General features: G+C 50.0%; 6 non-coding genes and 3 pseudogenes across 6 annotated transcripts; all 9 read left to right on the plus strand.

Annotated features, from left to right (window-relative positions):
* The first annotated feature begins 41 nt into the window (after positions 1-41).
* LOC142266730 (U2 spliceosomal RNA) lies at positions 42-168 on the plus strand (annotated as a pseudogene).
* Positions 169-810: 642 nt separating this feature from the next.
* On the plus strand, positions 811-1008 carry LOC142266722 (U2 spliceosomal RNA). The gene has a single exon (XR_012732740.1). It is a non-coding gene; the product is annotated as a U2 spliceosomal RNA (small nuclear RNA).
* A 1387-nt stretch (positions 1009-2395) lies between these two features.
* LOC142266698 (U2 spliceosomal RNA) lies at positions 2396-2586 on the plus strand. The gene has a single exon (XR_012732720.1). It is a non-coding gene; the product is annotated as a U2 spliceosomal RNA (small nuclear RNA).
* Positions 2587-3973: 1387 nt separating this feature from the next.
* On the plus strand, positions 3974-4063 carry LOC142266725 (U2 spliceosomal RNA; annotated as a pseudogene).
* Positions 4064-9503: 5440 nt separating this feature from the next.
* LOC142266717 (U2 spliceosomal RNA) lies at positions 9504-9707 on the plus strand (annotated as a pseudogene).
* Positions 9708-11094: 1387 nt separating this feature from the next.
* LOC142266697 (U2 spliceosomal RNA) lies at positions 11095-11285 on the plus strand. The gene has a single exon (XR_012732719.1). It is a non-coding gene; the product is annotated as a U2 spliceosomal RNA (small nuclear RNA).
* A 1387-nt stretch (positions 11286-12672) lies between these two features.
* LOC142266699 (U2 spliceosomal RNA) lies at positions 12673-12863 on the plus strand. The gene has a single exon (XR_012732721.1). It is a non-coding gene; the product is annotated as a U2 spliceosomal RNA (small nuclear RNA).
* Positions 12864-14250: 1387 nt separating this feature from the next.
* LOC142266700 (U2 spliceosomal RNA) lies at positions 14251-14441 on the plus strand. Its single transcript, XR_012732722.1, has one exon. It is a non-coding gene; the product is annotated as a U2 spliceosomal RNA (small nuclear RNA).
* A 1387-nt stretch (positions 14442-15828) lies between these two features.
* On the plus strand, positions 15829-16019 carry LOC142266701 (U2 spliceosomal RNA). The gene has a single exon (XR_012732723.1). It is a non-coding gene; the product is annotated as a U2 spliceosomal RNA (small nuclear RNA).
* The last annotated feature ends 315 nt before the right edge of the window (positions 16020-16334 follow it).

Consider the following 16334-nt stretch of genomic DNA (forward strand, 5'->3'; position numbering starts at 1 on the left):
ATAGGCCAGGGTGCCACTCGAGGCCCAAACCAATTCTGGTTATCGCTTCTCGGCCTTTTGGCTAAGATCAAGTGTAGTATCTGTGAGGCTCGGCAGATGCAATGCACACTGGAAGGTTGCGCTTGCTAGTACTCTTGATGTATAGTATATTCATCTAGAGGAAAACATGGCCCTACCAGGATCGAGGCTATTAGACTGAGTAAGTGTGGGGGCTATGGTGCAATGTGCCCCAGGACTGACGACCCTGGAGTGAGTCTGAGCTTGCTGGCTTGGGACCCCGGCGAGCCTTGGGCTCTGTAGCACACCGTACCTTGCCCTTTCATACTTTCTGAGCATATTGCTCTATCCCGGCCTTCTGGCTAGGAAGGGAAATTTTTATAATCATGGTCGGAGGTCCGTTCAGCTTTGGGCTGAGAAACCAACACCCGGTTGGAGGTCCGGGTCAGCTTCGGCTGAGAAACCAACACCCGGTTGGAGGTCCGGGTCAGCTTCGGCTGAGAAACCAACACCCGGTTGGAGGTCCGGTTAGCCTTGGGCTGAGAAACCAACACCGGTTGACGGTCCGGGCAGTTTCGGCTGCGAAACCAACAACTAGTAGCTCTCTACTCCACTTGGGTAAGATGCCTGGGTGGACGCTGGGAGCAACGACAAGGCTCAACCAGGCTTCGGCTTGGGGGAGCACCGAAGATCCCTGACCCTTGCTGTGGCCTTCTGGCTCGGAGGGACGGGGTTGATTTTTGGGGACCCTCTCCTCACGGAGGGGTCCACACGAATCCTAGCCTTTGCACTGTTTTTGGTGTGACTTCGGTCATGCATTTTTTGCGGTGCTTTGGAAAGCTTCATTAAATCAAAAAATCTGTTCTTATCAGTTTAATATCTGATACGTCCCCTATCTGGGGACCATATATTAAATGGATTTTTAGAACAGGGAGATGGAAAAAGAGCTTGCTCTGTCCACTCCACGCATTGACCTGGTATTGCAGTACCTCCAGGAACGGTGCACCCCTTCTTAACCCAGTTTCCAAAAGCAGAACTCAATTCACCTGATTCATATTAGCCCGATTTAATGAATTGGAAGAAAGCATACGTCTTCATATGCACCTCAATTTGGCCCATTCACTTTTCACACTTCCTCCTTTTGTTTTTTATCTTTCACACTTTTGACTTTCTTTATTCATCCAAATAGCAAACTCATCACCACTCAACCTGACCAACTCGGCTATGTCCCCGTGCTGCAGTTCTCTGTCTTATCTAGATCATTTGCAATTGAATGGAATAGATCCCTTTTGGACAAAGTGGATTCACCTGCTGCTGCAGTGACCACAGGTGTGATAACATCTAGAATTGGCATCTGGTGCGATCTCTCCGCTTCCACTCCAAAGAAAGTTACCTGTTTATTCCTATCATGCATTGGTTTTTGGGGTTTTCTTTGAGTAATGATGATCTCTTTAGTAGTCTGTTGGCGCCCTCTCCTGGAGGAATAGTTTGCTTGCTCTTGGACATTCTAAAAGAGAGGTCATGATAGACATTGAGCTTCTGAGCTCAATTGGGGACAGTCATGGGTGATGAATGTTTGCAACCTACTGCGAAGCCTCATACCGCAATATAAGGAACGTCAAATACTAAGAAAGGGCGGCCTATGAAAGAATTACTACTTTCAATAAGTACACTTAAACGGCTAATTGGGAATAGAAAAACTGTAAAAAGCCCTCTGAGAAAGCCCCCCTCTAACCTTTGATAGTAAGCTTTTCTGTAGTCTGCCTGTTGATGTATTTTCCGTTTGAACTGTGCACAACATGAAGAGACGGAACACTGGCGGCTTGTCACAATGCCCCCCGATGACATCACAATAGCGCTGCTGCCTAGAAAACAAGCTGCGCAGAAGAAGTTGTTCTTTGGGTGGGAGGGTGGGCTAGTGGAAGGAGGGGGCAATCTCTTTTTTTCCCGGGTGGTAGGGGGATGACAGGAGAAGGGAAGCGGGTGGTGAGAAAGGTACAGAGGGCAGGGTTTGGGGGCTGGGAAGGAAAGGGAAAAGATTAGGGTTTGGGGATGATGAAAGGGCTTTCTACGGGTAAGGATGGCAAAGGGTGGCAGTGACGGAAAGTCAGGCAACCTGTCCTGTCCGTCTTTTTGTATCGTGAATTGGAAAGACTGCAAGGGGGAGGGGAGTTGCTTGCGCCCTAAAGGAGGAGTTATTCAGATTCATTGCAGTGGGCGGCGGCTGCAAAACGCACCATTCTTCTTGTTTTGGCTCTGCAAAGCAGCCTTTTCAAGGGTTGGCTTGGGTGACAAAATGTCTTGTGTAGGCGTGGGTTTGTCTCCCTCTCGCTCTCTCTCCCTAAGATGTGTCCGGCATAGGCCAGGGTGCCACTCGAGGCCCAAACCAATTCTGGTTATCGCTTCTCGGCCTTTTGGCTAAGATCAAGTGTAGTATCTGTTCTTATCAGTTTAATATCTGATACGTCCCCTATCTGGGGACCATATATTAAATGGATTTTTAGAACAGGGAGATGGAAAAAGAGCTTGCTCTGTCCACTCCACGCATTGACCTGGTATTGCAGTACCTCCAGGAACGGTGCACCCCTTCTTAACCCAGTTTCCAAAAGCAGAACTCAATTCACCTGATTCATATTAGCCCGATTTAATGAATTGGAAGAAAGCATACGTCTTCATATGCACCTCAATTTGGCCCATTCACTTTTCACACTTCCTCCTTTTGTTTTTTATCTTTCACACTTTTGACTTTCTTTATTCATCCAAATAGCAAACTCATCACCACTCAACCTGACCAACTCGGCTATGTCCCCGTGCTGCAGTTCTCTGTCTTATCTAGATCATTTGCAATTGAATGGAATAGATCCCTTTTGGACAAAGTGGATTCACCTGCTGCTGCAGTGACCACAGGTGTGATAACATCTAGAATTGGCATCTGGTGCGATCTCTCCGCTTCCACTCCAAAGAAAGTTACCTGTTTATTCCTATCATGCATTGGTTTTTGGGGTTTTCTTTGAGTAATGATGATCTCTTTAGTAGTCTGTTGGCGCCCTCTCCTGGAGGAATAGTTTGCTTGCTCTTGGACATTCTAAAAGAGAGGTCATGATAGACATTGAGCTTCTGAGCTCAATTGGGGACAGTCATGGGTGATGAATGTTTGCAACCTACTGCGAAGCCTCATACCGCAATATAAGGAACGTCAAATACTAAGAAAGGGCGGCCTATGAAAGAATTACTACTTTCAATAAGTACACTTAAACGGCTAATTGGGAATAGAAAAACTGTAAAAAGCCCTCTGAGAAAGCCCCCCTCTAACCTTTGATAGTAAGCTTTTCTGTAGTCTGCCTGTTGATGTATTTTCCGTTTGAACTGTGCACAACATGAAGAGACGGAACACTGGCGGCTTGTCACAATGCCCCCCGATGACATCACAATAGCGCTGCTGCCTAGAAAACAAGCTGCGCAGAAGAAGTTGTTCTTTGGGTGGGAGGGTGGGCTAGTGGAAGGAGGGGGCAATCTCTTTTTTTCCCGGGTGGTAGGGGGATGACAGGAGAAGGGAAGCGGGTGGTGAGAAAGGTACAGAGGGCAGGGTTTGGGGGCTGGGAAGGAAAGGGAAAAGATTAGGGTTTGGGGATGATGAAAGGGCTTTCTACGGGTAAGGATGGCAAAGGGTGGCAGTGACGGAAAGTCAGGCAACCTGTCCTGTCCGTCTTTTTGTATCGTGAATTGGAAAGACTGCAAGGGGGAGGGGAGTTGCTTGCGCCCTAAAGGAGGAGTTATTCAGATTCATTGCAGTGGGCGGCGGCTGCAAAACGCACCATTCTTCTTGTTTTGGCTCTGCAAAGCAGCCTTTTCAAGGGTTGGCTTGGGTGACAAAATGTCTTGTGTAGGCGTGGGTTTGTCTCCCTCTCGCTCTCTCTCCCTAAGATGTGTCCGGCATAGGCCAGGGTGCCACTCGAGGCCCAAACCAATTCTGGTTATCGCTTCTCGGCCTTTTGGCTAAGATCAAGTGTAGTATCTGTTCTTATCAGTTCAAACTGAGCTAGCTACACTTGACGAGATACGATCAGGGAGACGAGCTCCGAAGCCCAGCCGAGACCGGAAGAGGGAGATCGGACGGAAGAAGAGCTTGGCAGAAAGAAGCAAGAAGACGAAGGCTCGGAGAAGACTTGGGGAGACCAGAGGAACTTCGAGGAGGAACACAGCGGGAGAAGACACCCGGAGAAGAATCCAAGATCCAGCTCCGGGAACTCAAGCAGGAACCAGCCATGGCAAGCAAGCCAGAGAAGGCAGCCAAGAAGGCTCAGGACCCAGGGACCTCCAGGAAGGCTCATCCAGAGGCTTCTTCGGCCCAAGAGGCCCCTACCTCCGACGCCAGCCAGCCGGAGGGAGCCCGGACGCCGCCTGAAAAGGCTCCAACCCTGGAGCCTTGGATGCGGCAGACGGTCGCCCTGAAGCTAAAGGCGGTGGATGGTAGGTTGCCGGACATGTCCAGCGACGTGTTCTGCAAGAAGATGATTCTGGATCAGGGCTTCTCCAGGGCGGAAACCCTGAGTGTCCAGACCTTCATGACTGGCATTTTTCTGGTAACCTTTGCCACGGTGAATGCCTGCAGGAGATACTGGGAGGCGATGAACGCAGCGATGCCGGACTCCCCTTTTCATTCTTTTTTAGGATCCTGTCCTATACAGAGGGATGAGAAGAGGATCACGGTCTCCATGCGGAACCCGCACACCCCAGGAAGAGACATCTCCACGTTCCTGGGACGTCTCTGCACAGTGGTGAGGGAGCCATCCCACATCCTTAACGGCAACGGATTCTGGACGGGTAAGTGGTCAGTAACCGTTCGACTCTACAGGGAACCAGCATCCGAGGATGGTCTCCAGCACCTGCCCCCGACATTCTCTCTGGGAAACTCCTTTGGTCTCATCTACTACCCGGACATGCCACACAACTGCAGGAAATGTGGCGGGAAAGGGCATTCGATGAAGACCTGCAAGGAGGACGCCTGCAGGGTTTGCCGGGTGACGGGACACAGCTCCAAGGACTGCCCAAAGAAGAAGACTTGCAACCTATGTGGACAGGCGGACCACCTTTACAAGGACTGCCCACAGCGGGAGAAATCCTGGGCAAGGGTTGCCGCGGTGACCCAGTATCGGGTAGTCACAGCTTCGTCGACCAAGGCAGCTACGACCAAGGCCACAGAGGCCAAGGACAAGGCGGCCAAGAACCCGGCGACCGTGGCTCCAGCCGATGCCCCAGCAGCCACGGAGTCCAGGAAAAAGGGTAAGAAAACTGTTGCCCCCTCCCTGGTCCCCCCCCCTGTCACCCCTGTCCAAACCCCTCCCCCCCCGGCCAACCCTACTGAGGATTCCACTACCTCCACCTCATTCCCCTACTCCTCAGTTGGTCTCCTCACCCCCCCCCCAAAGCCCACTCTCCCTCCCCAGACCATGAGAGCAGAGGACCTCAGCACTCTTGCACTTTTCACCGAGGAGGATTTTCCAGCTCTTGTCTCCTCAGGTACAGGCCAAAGGAAAAGGAAGGTGGAAGATAGTCCTGTCGCAGAACCTTCCAAGCTGTTCATTGTGGATCCCAATCCACCCCAGGAAGAGGAGGATGGCCTCCTCCCAGAACCGGACGTGTTGGAGCAGATGGTGGAGTCCCTTGTGGCCGAAGAAGAAATGGAGGAGTCGGAAGCCACTGAGGCACCATCCCTGCTCGATCAGCTAGAAGAAGAGGGTCTGCTGGAGATACCCTTACCAGCAGGTGCCAAAGAGGAAGAACCGCCCGACCGGAGTGGTAACTAAGGCACACCGCCTGCGCTAACTTTCTCTTTCCTCCAATGACTGCTAACATTAACACCTTTTCCATTAATGTTAGGAGCATCAGAGACAAGTTCCGACGTCAGACAATTTTTGCGTTCCTTAACACTCAGTCTAGTGATGTATTTTTCCTGCAGGAATGCTCCCTTCCCTCCTCTAGGTCCTTCAACCATCTGGCCAGGGAGTGGACCCATGGCCCATCCTACTGGTCCGGCGGAGGCGACTGTAGGTCCGCGGGGGTTGCCGTGCTGATCAGGGGAAGCGCCTTCACATTGGACTCTGTTCAGGAAATCGTCTGCGGCAGGTTACTGCTCGTGGATGGCACCTGGGCGGGAGAACCTGTCAGGTTCATCAATGTGTACGCTTCTCCTGTGAAGAGCGATCGACTGGAGCTCCTCCAAGCCCTGCGCCCTCAGCTCGCTACCGCCAGGACGGTAGTGATGGCCGGGGATTTCAACTGCCCGATTGAGGAGGATGGACGCAGTTCTGGAACGGCTGCCAAGTTGGACGTCACATCCAAACTGCTCATTGAGATGGTGACCGAAGCCTCTCTTGTGGACGTTGTTGGCTCCATCGGACACGGATCCGTGAACTATTCATGGTGCCGATCCGATGGCTCGCTGCGTTCCAGGATTGACTTTGTGTTTACCTCTCGGGCGGTTGGGCGGAGTGGGCACTCGATGGTCCCCTGCTTCTTCTCTGACCACAGAGCCATTCACTTTCAAGGTGTGCTGGGCCATGGCTTCCCCATTGGCCCGGGCTCCTGGAAGCTGAACTGCTCTCTGCTGGAAAAGGGTGAGATTCTGGAGGAGCTTAGAGCTGCCTACTCCACGTGGCGGGCCTACAAGGCGGGCTTCCAGTCTGTTTCTGACTGGTGGGAATACGTTAAACTCGAGTTCCGTTTCTTCTTTCAGGCAAAGAGTCAACAACAGGCGGGTCTGAAGAGGAGGGACTTCAGGAGACTCCAGCGTGAGCTGCGTTCCCTGCAGGACCTTCTTCGATGCGGCTGGGACGTGAGAGAGGAGCTGGAGGAGACTAAGAGGAGCCTGAAAAGGCACTTCGAGGAGGAGTCCGAGCGAATTGTCTTCCGTTCCAAAGTGGAGAACCTGGAGAAGGGTGAGAAATGTAACTCGTTCTTTTTCAGGAAACTCCACGCCGGTCACACGCCCATGAATGAACTACGAGACGAGAGTGGCAGCATGCGACGCGGGAAAGAGAACGTGATGAAGGTCGTCAGCGACTTCTACAGCGAACTCTACGCCCGCAAGACTACTGACCCCGAGGCCGCCGATAAGTTCCTGTCAGGTATCACTAACCATCTTGACCCTGCAGACGCGGCGGCCATGGATGTTCCTCTGACGGTGGACGAGCTGCTCTCGGCCGCCAAATCCTTTAGTTCTGGCAGGACACCGGGCAGTGACGGCCTCCCAGCAGAGCTCTATGTAGCGCTGGGAGACCTAATCTGTCCGAACCTGTTAGGGCTGTATGAGGAGATGGTGGTGGAGGGCAGAATGCCTCCATCTCTGAGGGAAGGAATGGTCACGATCCTGTACAAGCGTAAAGGAGAGAGGTGCGACCTGAAGAATTGGCGTCCCATCACCCTTCTGAACGTCGACTACAAGATCCTGGCCAAGACGATGGCAACGAGATTGAAGACTGTTATCGGACGGATCATCCACCCGGATCAGACCTGCGGCATCCCCGGACGTCGCATCGCAGACAGCCTGGCTCTCATGCGGGACACGGTCGAGTACATCAAAGCCCGCCGGGTGCACGCAGCCCTGATCTCTTTGGATCAGGAAAAGGCCTTCGACCGTGTTTCCCATGAGTTCCTGGGCAAAGCTCTGCACAGGTTAGGTTTGGGTAACATGTTTTGCTTGTATGTCCAACTAATGTATTTTGATATTCACAGCTCGGTGTTGGTAAACGGCTGGAAGACTGACCCCTTCCCGGTCCTCTCAGGGGTCAGACAAGGCTGTCCTCTGTCACCTCTTCTTTTTGTTTGTGTTATAGAACTCTTTGCAGAGGCTATCCGGCGGAATGGAGAGATCAGAGGGATCACCGCACCAGGACCAGAACGCTTCGAGGTCAAGTGCTCGCTCTACATGGACGACGTGACCGTCTTCTGCGCGGACCGGCGCTCAGTCGACACCCTCGTCCAGACCTGTGAGACCTTCGGACGGGCTTCGGGAGCCAAAGTCAACTGCGGGAAGTCGGAAGCCATGCTCTTCGGGGACTGGCAGCCGGCCTCTTCCGCCCCCTTCCCTTTCAGCATCCAGCCGGATTTCATCAAGGTTCTTGGAGTCTGGTTCGGGAAGGAAGGAGCAGCCCTCAAGTCCTGGGAGGAACGCTTGACCAAGATCACCCAACGGATCGGTCTGTGGAGCCTCAGACGCCTCACCTGTGAGGGCAAAGCACTGGTCCTGCGTAACGAGGTACTGCCCGTGCTGCAGTACACGGCCCAGGCCTGGCCCCCCCTTGCCACCGTGTGCAGGGCCATTACCAGGACGGTGTTTCGTTTTGTCTGGGGATCCAAGATGGACAGAGTAAAGCGGAGCATCATGTACAAGGATCCTCGCAAGGGTGGGAAGGGCGTACCCGATATCCCCACCCTCCTGCGATCCTCCTTCGTATGTGACTGCGTTCGCCGAACTCTGCGAGTCAAGAGAGGTTCCGCGGGTGGGTCCATGTCTCGCTTCTTCCTGCTCCCCCTTTGGAGACGGTTAGGCTGGGACAAGTGGGACAGCTCCTTCCCCTACAACTGGACGGCGCCATGGTTCTACGGAGACGTGGTTCGGTTTGTGAGGGAACACCAACTGGAGGGACTCAAGCCTGATTTGTGGAAGCCAAAGACTATCCACAAACTCATCAGAGCCAAGGACGAAATGGAGAACATTCCAGGACTTCATCACGACACACTGGAGACTGTTTGGACAAACGTGTCATCGGCTGGACTGACCAACGGGCACAAGGACTTGTCATGGATGGCGATACAGGGCGGACTGCCCGTCCGGTCATTCATGCACGCCCGGAACCTGTGCAAAACCCGGTACTGCCCAAGGTGCCCCTTCGTGGAGGAAACATCGCTGCACGCCTTTTGGGACTGCCGTTTCGCACAGCGCCTGTTGGTTGCCCTGGAGGATGACCTGAGGAACTCCGTCCCCAGAGGGAGCCTATCGTACCATTCCGTACTTTATGGACTCTTCCCTGGGACTCACACCGTTGGAGCCATCCAGGAGGCTTGGCGCCTTATGAACTGCTTTAAGGACGCTATTTGGGTCGCCAGGAACCGGCTCATCTTGAAGAGGGAGAGGATGTCTATCCAGGATTGCCGCAGGCTGATCCACAGCCTGCTCAGAGACTATTCCATCATGGACAGTCCGGACGACAGCGCCGAGGAGGAGGTTTAGACCTCTTCCATGCCCCCTCCCTCCTTTTCCCGTTATGTGCGTCTTTCAATAAAGCTTCGGGCCTGTGATTTCCCCACCCTATCCCCCTTTTCCCCTACCCCCATCCCCCAATCGCCGGTTCGTCGTTATTTATTGTCTAACTTTTTCTTTCAGCTTGAGTGTTATGGATAAGCATAGGAGCGTGATGTATAGTTTAGTGCGTCGTACTCTATGGCTATGTAAGAAGGATTGTATATTTCTGTGTGTACGGGGCTGCGGCGCTGTACACGGTTTGTTACCTTTTTGTGAGTAGTGCATGATAATAAAGATGCTGTTAAATCAAAAATCTGTTCTTATCAGTTTAATATCTGATACGTCCCCTATCTGGGGACCATATATTAAATGGATTTTTAGAACAGGGAGATGGAAAAAGAGCTTGCTCTGTCCACTCCACGCATTGACCTGGTATTGCAGTACCTCCAGGAACGGTGCACCCCTTCTTAACCCAGTTTCCAAAAGCAGAACTCAATTCACCTGATTCATATTAGCCCGATTTAATGAATTGGAAGAAAGCATACGTCTTCATATGCACCTCAATTTGGCCCATTCACTTTTCACACTTCCTCCTTTTGTTTTTTATCTTTCACACTTTTGACTTTCTTTATTCATCCAAATAGCAAACTCATCACCACTCAACCTGACCAACTCGGCTATGTCCCCGTGCTGCAGTTCTCTGTCTTATCTAGATCATTTGCAATTGAATGGAATAGATCCCTTTTGGACAAAGTGGATTCACCTGCTGCTGCAGTGACCACAGGTGTGATAACATCTAGAATTGGCATCTGGTGCGATCTCTCCGCTTCCACTCCAAAGAAAGTTACCTGTTTATTCCTATCATGCATTGGTTTTTGGGGTTTTCTTTGAGTAATGATGATCTCTTTAGTAGTCTGTTGGCGCCCTCTCCTGGAGGAATAGTTTGCTTGCTCTTGGACATTCTAAAAGAGAGGTCATGATAGACATTGAGCTTCTGAGCTCAATTGGGGACAGTCATGGGTGATGAATGTTTGCAACCTACTGCGAAGCCTCATACCGCAATATAAGGAACGTCAAATACTAAGAAAGGGCGGCCTATGAAAGAATTACTACTTTCAATAAGTACACTTAAACGGCTAATTGGGAATAGAAAAACTGTAAAAAGCCCTCTGAGAAAGCCCCCCTCTAACCTTTGATAGTAAGCTTTTCTGTAGTCTGCCTGTTGATGTATTTTCCGTTTGAACTGTGCACAACATGAAGAGACGGAACACTGGCGGCTTGTCACAATGCCCCCCGATGACATCACAATAGCGCTGCTGCCTAGAAAACAAGCTGCGCAGAAGAAGTTGTTCTTTGGGTGGGAGGGTGGGCTAGTGGAAGGAGGGGGCAATCTCTTTTTTTCCCGGGTGGTAGGGGGATGACAGGAGAAGGGAAGCGGGTGGTGAGAAAGGTACAGAGGGCAGGGTTTGGGGGCTGGGAAGGAAAGGGAAAAGATTAGGGTTTGGGGATGATGAAAGGGCTTTCTACGGGTAAGGATGGCAAAGGGTGGCAGTGACGGAAAGTCAGGCAACCTGTCCTGTCCGTCTTTTTGTATCGTGAATTGGAAAGACTGCAAGGGGGAGGGGAGTTGCTTGCGCCCTAAAGGAGGAGTTATTCAGATTCATTGCAGTGGGCGGCGGCTGCAAAACGCACCATTCTTCTTGTTTTGGCTCTGCAAAGCAGCCTTTTCAAGGGTTGGCTTGGGTGACAAAATGTCTTGTGTAGGCGTGGGTTTGTCTCCCTCTCGCTCTCTCTCCCTAAGATGTGTCCGGCATAGGCCAGGGTGCCACTCGAGGCCCAAACCAATTCTGGTTATCGCTTCTCGGCCTTTTGGCTAAGATCAAGTGTAGTATCTGTTCTTATCAGTTTAATATCTGATACGTCCCCTATCTGGGGACCATATATTAAATGGATTTTTAGAACAGGGAGATGGAAAAAGAGCTTGCTCTGTCCACTCCACGCATTGACCTGGTATTGCAGTACCTCCAGGAACAGTGCACCCCTTCTTAACCCAGTTTCCAAAAGCAGAACTCAATTCACCTGATTCATATTAGCCCGATTTAATGAATTGGAAGAAAGCATACGTCTTCATATGCACCTCAATTTGGCCCATTCACTTTTCACACTTCCTCCTTTTGTTTTTTATCTTTCACACTTTTGACTTTCTTTATTCATCCAAATAGCAAACTCATCACCACTCAACCTGACCAACTCGGCTATGTCCCCGTGCTGCAGTTCTCTGTCTTATCTAGATCATTTGCAATTGAATGGAATAGATCCCTTTTGGACAAAGTGGATTCACCTGCTGCTGCAGTGACCACAGGTGTGATAACATCTAGAATTGGCATCTGGTGCGATCTCTCCGCTTCCACTCCAAAGAAAGTTACCTGTTTATTCCTATCATGCATTGGTTTTTGGGGTTTTCTTTGAGTAATGATGATCTCTTTAGTAGTCTGTTGGCGCCCTCTCCTGGAGGAATAGTTTGCTTGCTCTTGGACATTCTAAAAGAGAGGTCATGATAGACATTGAGCTTCTGAGCTCAATTGGGGACAGTCATGGGTGATGAATGTTTGCAACCTACTGCGAAGCCTCATACCGCAATATAAGGAACGTCAAATACTAAGAAAGGGCGGCCTATGAAAGAATTACTACTTTCAATAAGTACACTTAAACGGCTAATTGGGAATAGAAAAACTGTAAAAAGCCCTCTGAGAAAGCCCCCCTCTAACCTTTGATAGTAAGCTTTTCTGTAGTCTGCCTGTTGATGTATTTTCCGTTTGAACTGTGCACAACATGAAGAGACGGAACACTGGCGGCTTGTCACAATGCCCCCCGATGACATCACAATAGCGCTGCTGCCTAGAAAACAAGCTGCGCAGAAGAAGTTGTTCTTTGGGTGGGAGGGTGGGCTAGTGGAAGGAGGGGGCAATCTCTTTTTTTCCCGGGTGGTAGGGGGATGACAGGAGAAGGGAAGCGGGTGGTGAGAAAGGTACAGAGGGCAGGGTTTGGGGGCTGGGAAGGAAAGGGAAAAGATTAGGGTTTGGGGATGATGAAAGGGCTTTCTACGGGTAAGGATGGCAAAGGGTGGCAGTGACGGAAAGTCAGGCAACCTGTCCTGTCCGTCTTTTTGTATCGTGAATTGGAAAGACTGCAAGGGGGAGGGGAGTTGCTTGCGCCCTAAAGGAGGAGTTATTCAGATTCATTGCAGTGGGCGGCGGCTGCAAAACGCACCATTCTTCTTGTTTTGGCTCTGCAAAGCAGCCTTTTCAAGGGTTGGCTTGGGTGACAAAATGTCTTGTGTAGGCGTGGGTTTGTCTCCCTCTCGCTCTCTCTCCCTAAGATGTGTCCGGCATAGGCCAGGGTGCCACTCGAGGCCCAAACCAATTCTGGTTATCGCTTCTCGGCCTTTTGGCTAAGATCAAGTGTAGTATCTGTTCTTATCAGTTTAATATCTGATACGTCCCCTATCTGGGGACCATATATTAAATGGATTTTTAGAACAGGGAGATGGAAAAAGAGCTTGCTCTGTCCACTCCACGCATTGACCTGGTATTGCAGTACCTCCAGGAACGGTGCACCCCTTCTTAACCCAGTTTCCAAAAGCAGAACTCAATTCACCTGATTCATATTAGCCCGATTTAATGAATTGGAAGAAAGCATACGTCTTCATATGCACCTCAATTTGGCCCATTCACTTTTCACACTTCCTCCTTTTGTTTTTTATCTTTCACACTTTTGACTTTCTTTATTCATCCAAATAGCAAACTCATCACCACTTAACCTGACCAACTCGGCTATGTCCCCGTGCTGCAGTTCTCTGTCTTATCTAGATCATTTGCAATTGAATGGAATAGATCCCTTTTGGACAAAGTGGATTCACCTGCTGCTGCAGTGACCACAGGTGTGATAACATCTAGAATTGGCATCTGGTGCGATCTCTCCGCTTCCACTCCAAAGAAAGTTACCTGTTTATTCCTATCATGCATTGGTTTTTGGGGTTTTCTTTGAGTAATGATGATCTCTTTAGTAGTCTGTTGGCGCCCTCTCCTGGAGGAATAGTTTGCTTGCTCTTGGACATTCTAAAAGAGAGGTCATGATAGACATTGAGCTTCTGAGCTCAATTGGGGACAGTCATGGGTGATGAATGTTTGCAACCTACTGCGAAGCCTCATACCGCAATATAAGGAACGTCAAATACTAAGAAAGGGCGGCCTATGAAAGAATTACTACTTTCAATAAGTACACTTAAACGGCTAATTGGGAATAGAAAAACTGTAAAAAGCCCTCTGAGAAAGCCCCCCTCTAACCTTTGATAGTAAGCTTTTCTGTAGTCTGCCTGTTGATGTATTTTCCGTTTGAACTGTGCACAACATGAAGAGACGGAACACTGGCGGCTTGTCACAATGCCCCCCGATGACATCACAATAGCGCTGCTGCCTAGAAAACAAGCTGCGCAGAAGAAGTTGTTCTTTGGGTGGGAGGGTGGGCTAGTGGAAGGAGGGGGCAATCTCTTTTTTTCCCGGGTGGTAGGGGGATGACAGGAGAAGGGAAGCGGGTGGTGAGAAAGGTACAGAGGGCAGGGTTTGGGGGCTGGGAAGGAAAGGGAAAAGATTAGGGTTTGGGGATGATGAAAGGGCTTTCTACGGGTAAGGATGGCAAAGGGTGGCAGTGACGGAAAGTCAGGCAACCTGTCCTGTCCGTCTTTTTGTATCGTGAATTGGAAAGACTGCAAGGGGGAGGGGAGTTGCTTGCGCCCTAAAGGAGGAGTTATTCAGATTCATTGCAGTGGGCGGCGGCTGCAAAACGCACCATTCTTCTTGTTTTGGCTCTGCAAAGCAGCCTTTTCAAGGGTTGGCTTGGGTGACAAAATGTCTTGTGTAGGCGTGGGTTTGTCTCCCTCTCGCTCTCTCTCCCTAAGATGTGTCCGGCATAGGCCAGGGTGCCACTCGAGGCCCAAACCAATTCTGGTTATCGCTTCTCGGCCTTTTGGCTAAGATCAAGTGTAGTATCTGTTCTTATCAGTTTAATATCTGATACGTCCCCTATCTGGGGACCATATATTAAATGGATTTTTAGAACAGGGAGATGGAAAAAGAGCTTGCTCTGTCCACTCCACGCATTGACCTGGTATTGCAGTACCTCCAGGAACGGTGCACCCCTTCTTAACCCAGTTTCCAAAAGCAGAACTCAATTCACCTGATTCATATTAGCCCGATTTAATGAATTGGAAGAAAGCATACGTCTTCATATGCACCTCAATTTGGCCCATTCACTTTTCACACTTCCTCCTTTTGTTTTTTATCTTTCACACTTTTGACTTTCTTTATTCATCCAAATAGCAAACTCATCACCACTCAACCTGACCAACTCGGCTATGTCCCCGTGCTGCAGTTCTCTGTCTTATCTAGATCATTTGCAATTGAATGGAATAGATCCCTTTTGGACAAAGTGGATTCACCTGCTGCTGCAGTGACCACAGGTGTGATAACATCTAGAATTGGCATCTGGTGCGATCTCTCCGCTTCCACTCCAAAGAAAGTTACCTGTTTATTCCTATCATGCATTGGTTTTTGGGGTTTTCTTTGAGTAATGATGATCTCTTTAGTAGTCTGTTGGCGCCCTCTCCTGGAGGAATAGTTTGCTTGCTCTTGGACATTCTAAAAGAGAGGTCATGATAGACATTGAGCTTCTGAGCTCAATTGGGGACAGTCATGGGTGATGAATGTTTGCAACCTACTGCGAAGCCTCATACCGCAATATAAGGAACGTCAAATACTAAGAAAGGGCGGCCTATGAAAGAATTACTACTTTCAATAAGTACACTTAAACGGCTAATTGGGAATAGAAAAACTGTAAAAAGCCCTCTGAGAAAGCCCCCCTCTAACCTTTGATAGTAAGCTTTTCTGTAGTCTGCCTGTTGATGTATTTTCCGTTTGAACTGTGCACAACATGAAGAGACGGAACACTGGCGGCTTGTCACAATGCCCCCCGATGACATCACAATAGCGCTGCTGCCTAGAAAACAAGCTGCGCAGAAGAAGTTGTTCTTTGGGTGGGAGGGTGGGCTAGTGGAAGGAGGGGGCAATCTCTTTTTTTCCCGGGTGGTAGGGGGATGACAGGAGAAGGGAAGCGGGTGGTGAGAAAGGTACAGAGGGCAGGGTTTGGGGGCTGGGAAGGAAAGGGAAAAGATTAGGGTTTGGGGATGATGAAAGGGCTTTCTACGGGTAAGGATGGCAAAGGGTGGCAGTGACGGAAAGTCAGGCAACCTGTCCTGTCCGTCTTTTTGTATCGTGAATTGGAAAGACTGCAAGGGGGAGGGGAGTTGCTTGCGCCCTAAAGGAGGAGTTATTCAGATTCATTGCAGTGGGCGGCGGCTGCAAAACGCACCATTCTTCTTGTTTTGGCTCTGCAAAGCAGCCTTTTCAAGGGTTGGCTTGGGTGACAAAATGTCTTGTGTAGGCGTGGGTTTGTCTCCCTCTCGCTCTCTCTCCCTAAGATGTGTCCGGCATAGGCCAGGGTGCCACTCGAGGCCCAAACCAATTCTGGTTATCGCTTCTCGGCCTTTTGGCTAAGATCAAGTGTAGTATCTGTTCTTATCAGTTTAATATCTGATACGTCCCCTATCTGGGGACCATATATTAAATGGATTTTTAGAACAGGGAGATGGAAAAAGAGCTTGCTCTGTCCACTCCACGCATTGACCTGGTATTGCAGTACCTCCAGGAACGGTGCACCCCTTCTTAACCCAGTTTCCAAAAGCAGAACTCAATTCACCTGATTCATATTAGCCCGATTTAATGAATTGGAAGAAAGCATACGTCTTCATATGCACCTCAATTTGGCCCATTCACTTTTCACACTTCCTCCTTTTGTTTTTTATCTTTCACACTTTTGACTTTCTTTATTCATCCAAATAGCAAACTCATCACCACTCAACCTGACCAACTCGGCTATGTCCCCGTGCTGCAGTTCTCTGTCTTATCTAGATCATTTGCAATTGAATGGAATAGATCCCTTTTGGACAAAGTGGATTCACCTGCTGCTGCAGTGACCA

Source organism: Anomaloglossus baeobatrachus, unplaced genomic scaffold (genome assembly GCF_048569485.1).
Source record: "Anomaloglossus baeobatrachus isolate aAnoBae1 unplaced genomic scaffold, aAnoBae1.hap1 Scaffold_2906, whole genome shotgun sequence".
Taxonomy (NCBI): domain Eukaryota; kingdom Metazoa; phylum Chordata; class Amphibia; order Anura; family Aromobatidae; genus Anomaloglossus; species Anomaloglossus baeobatrachus.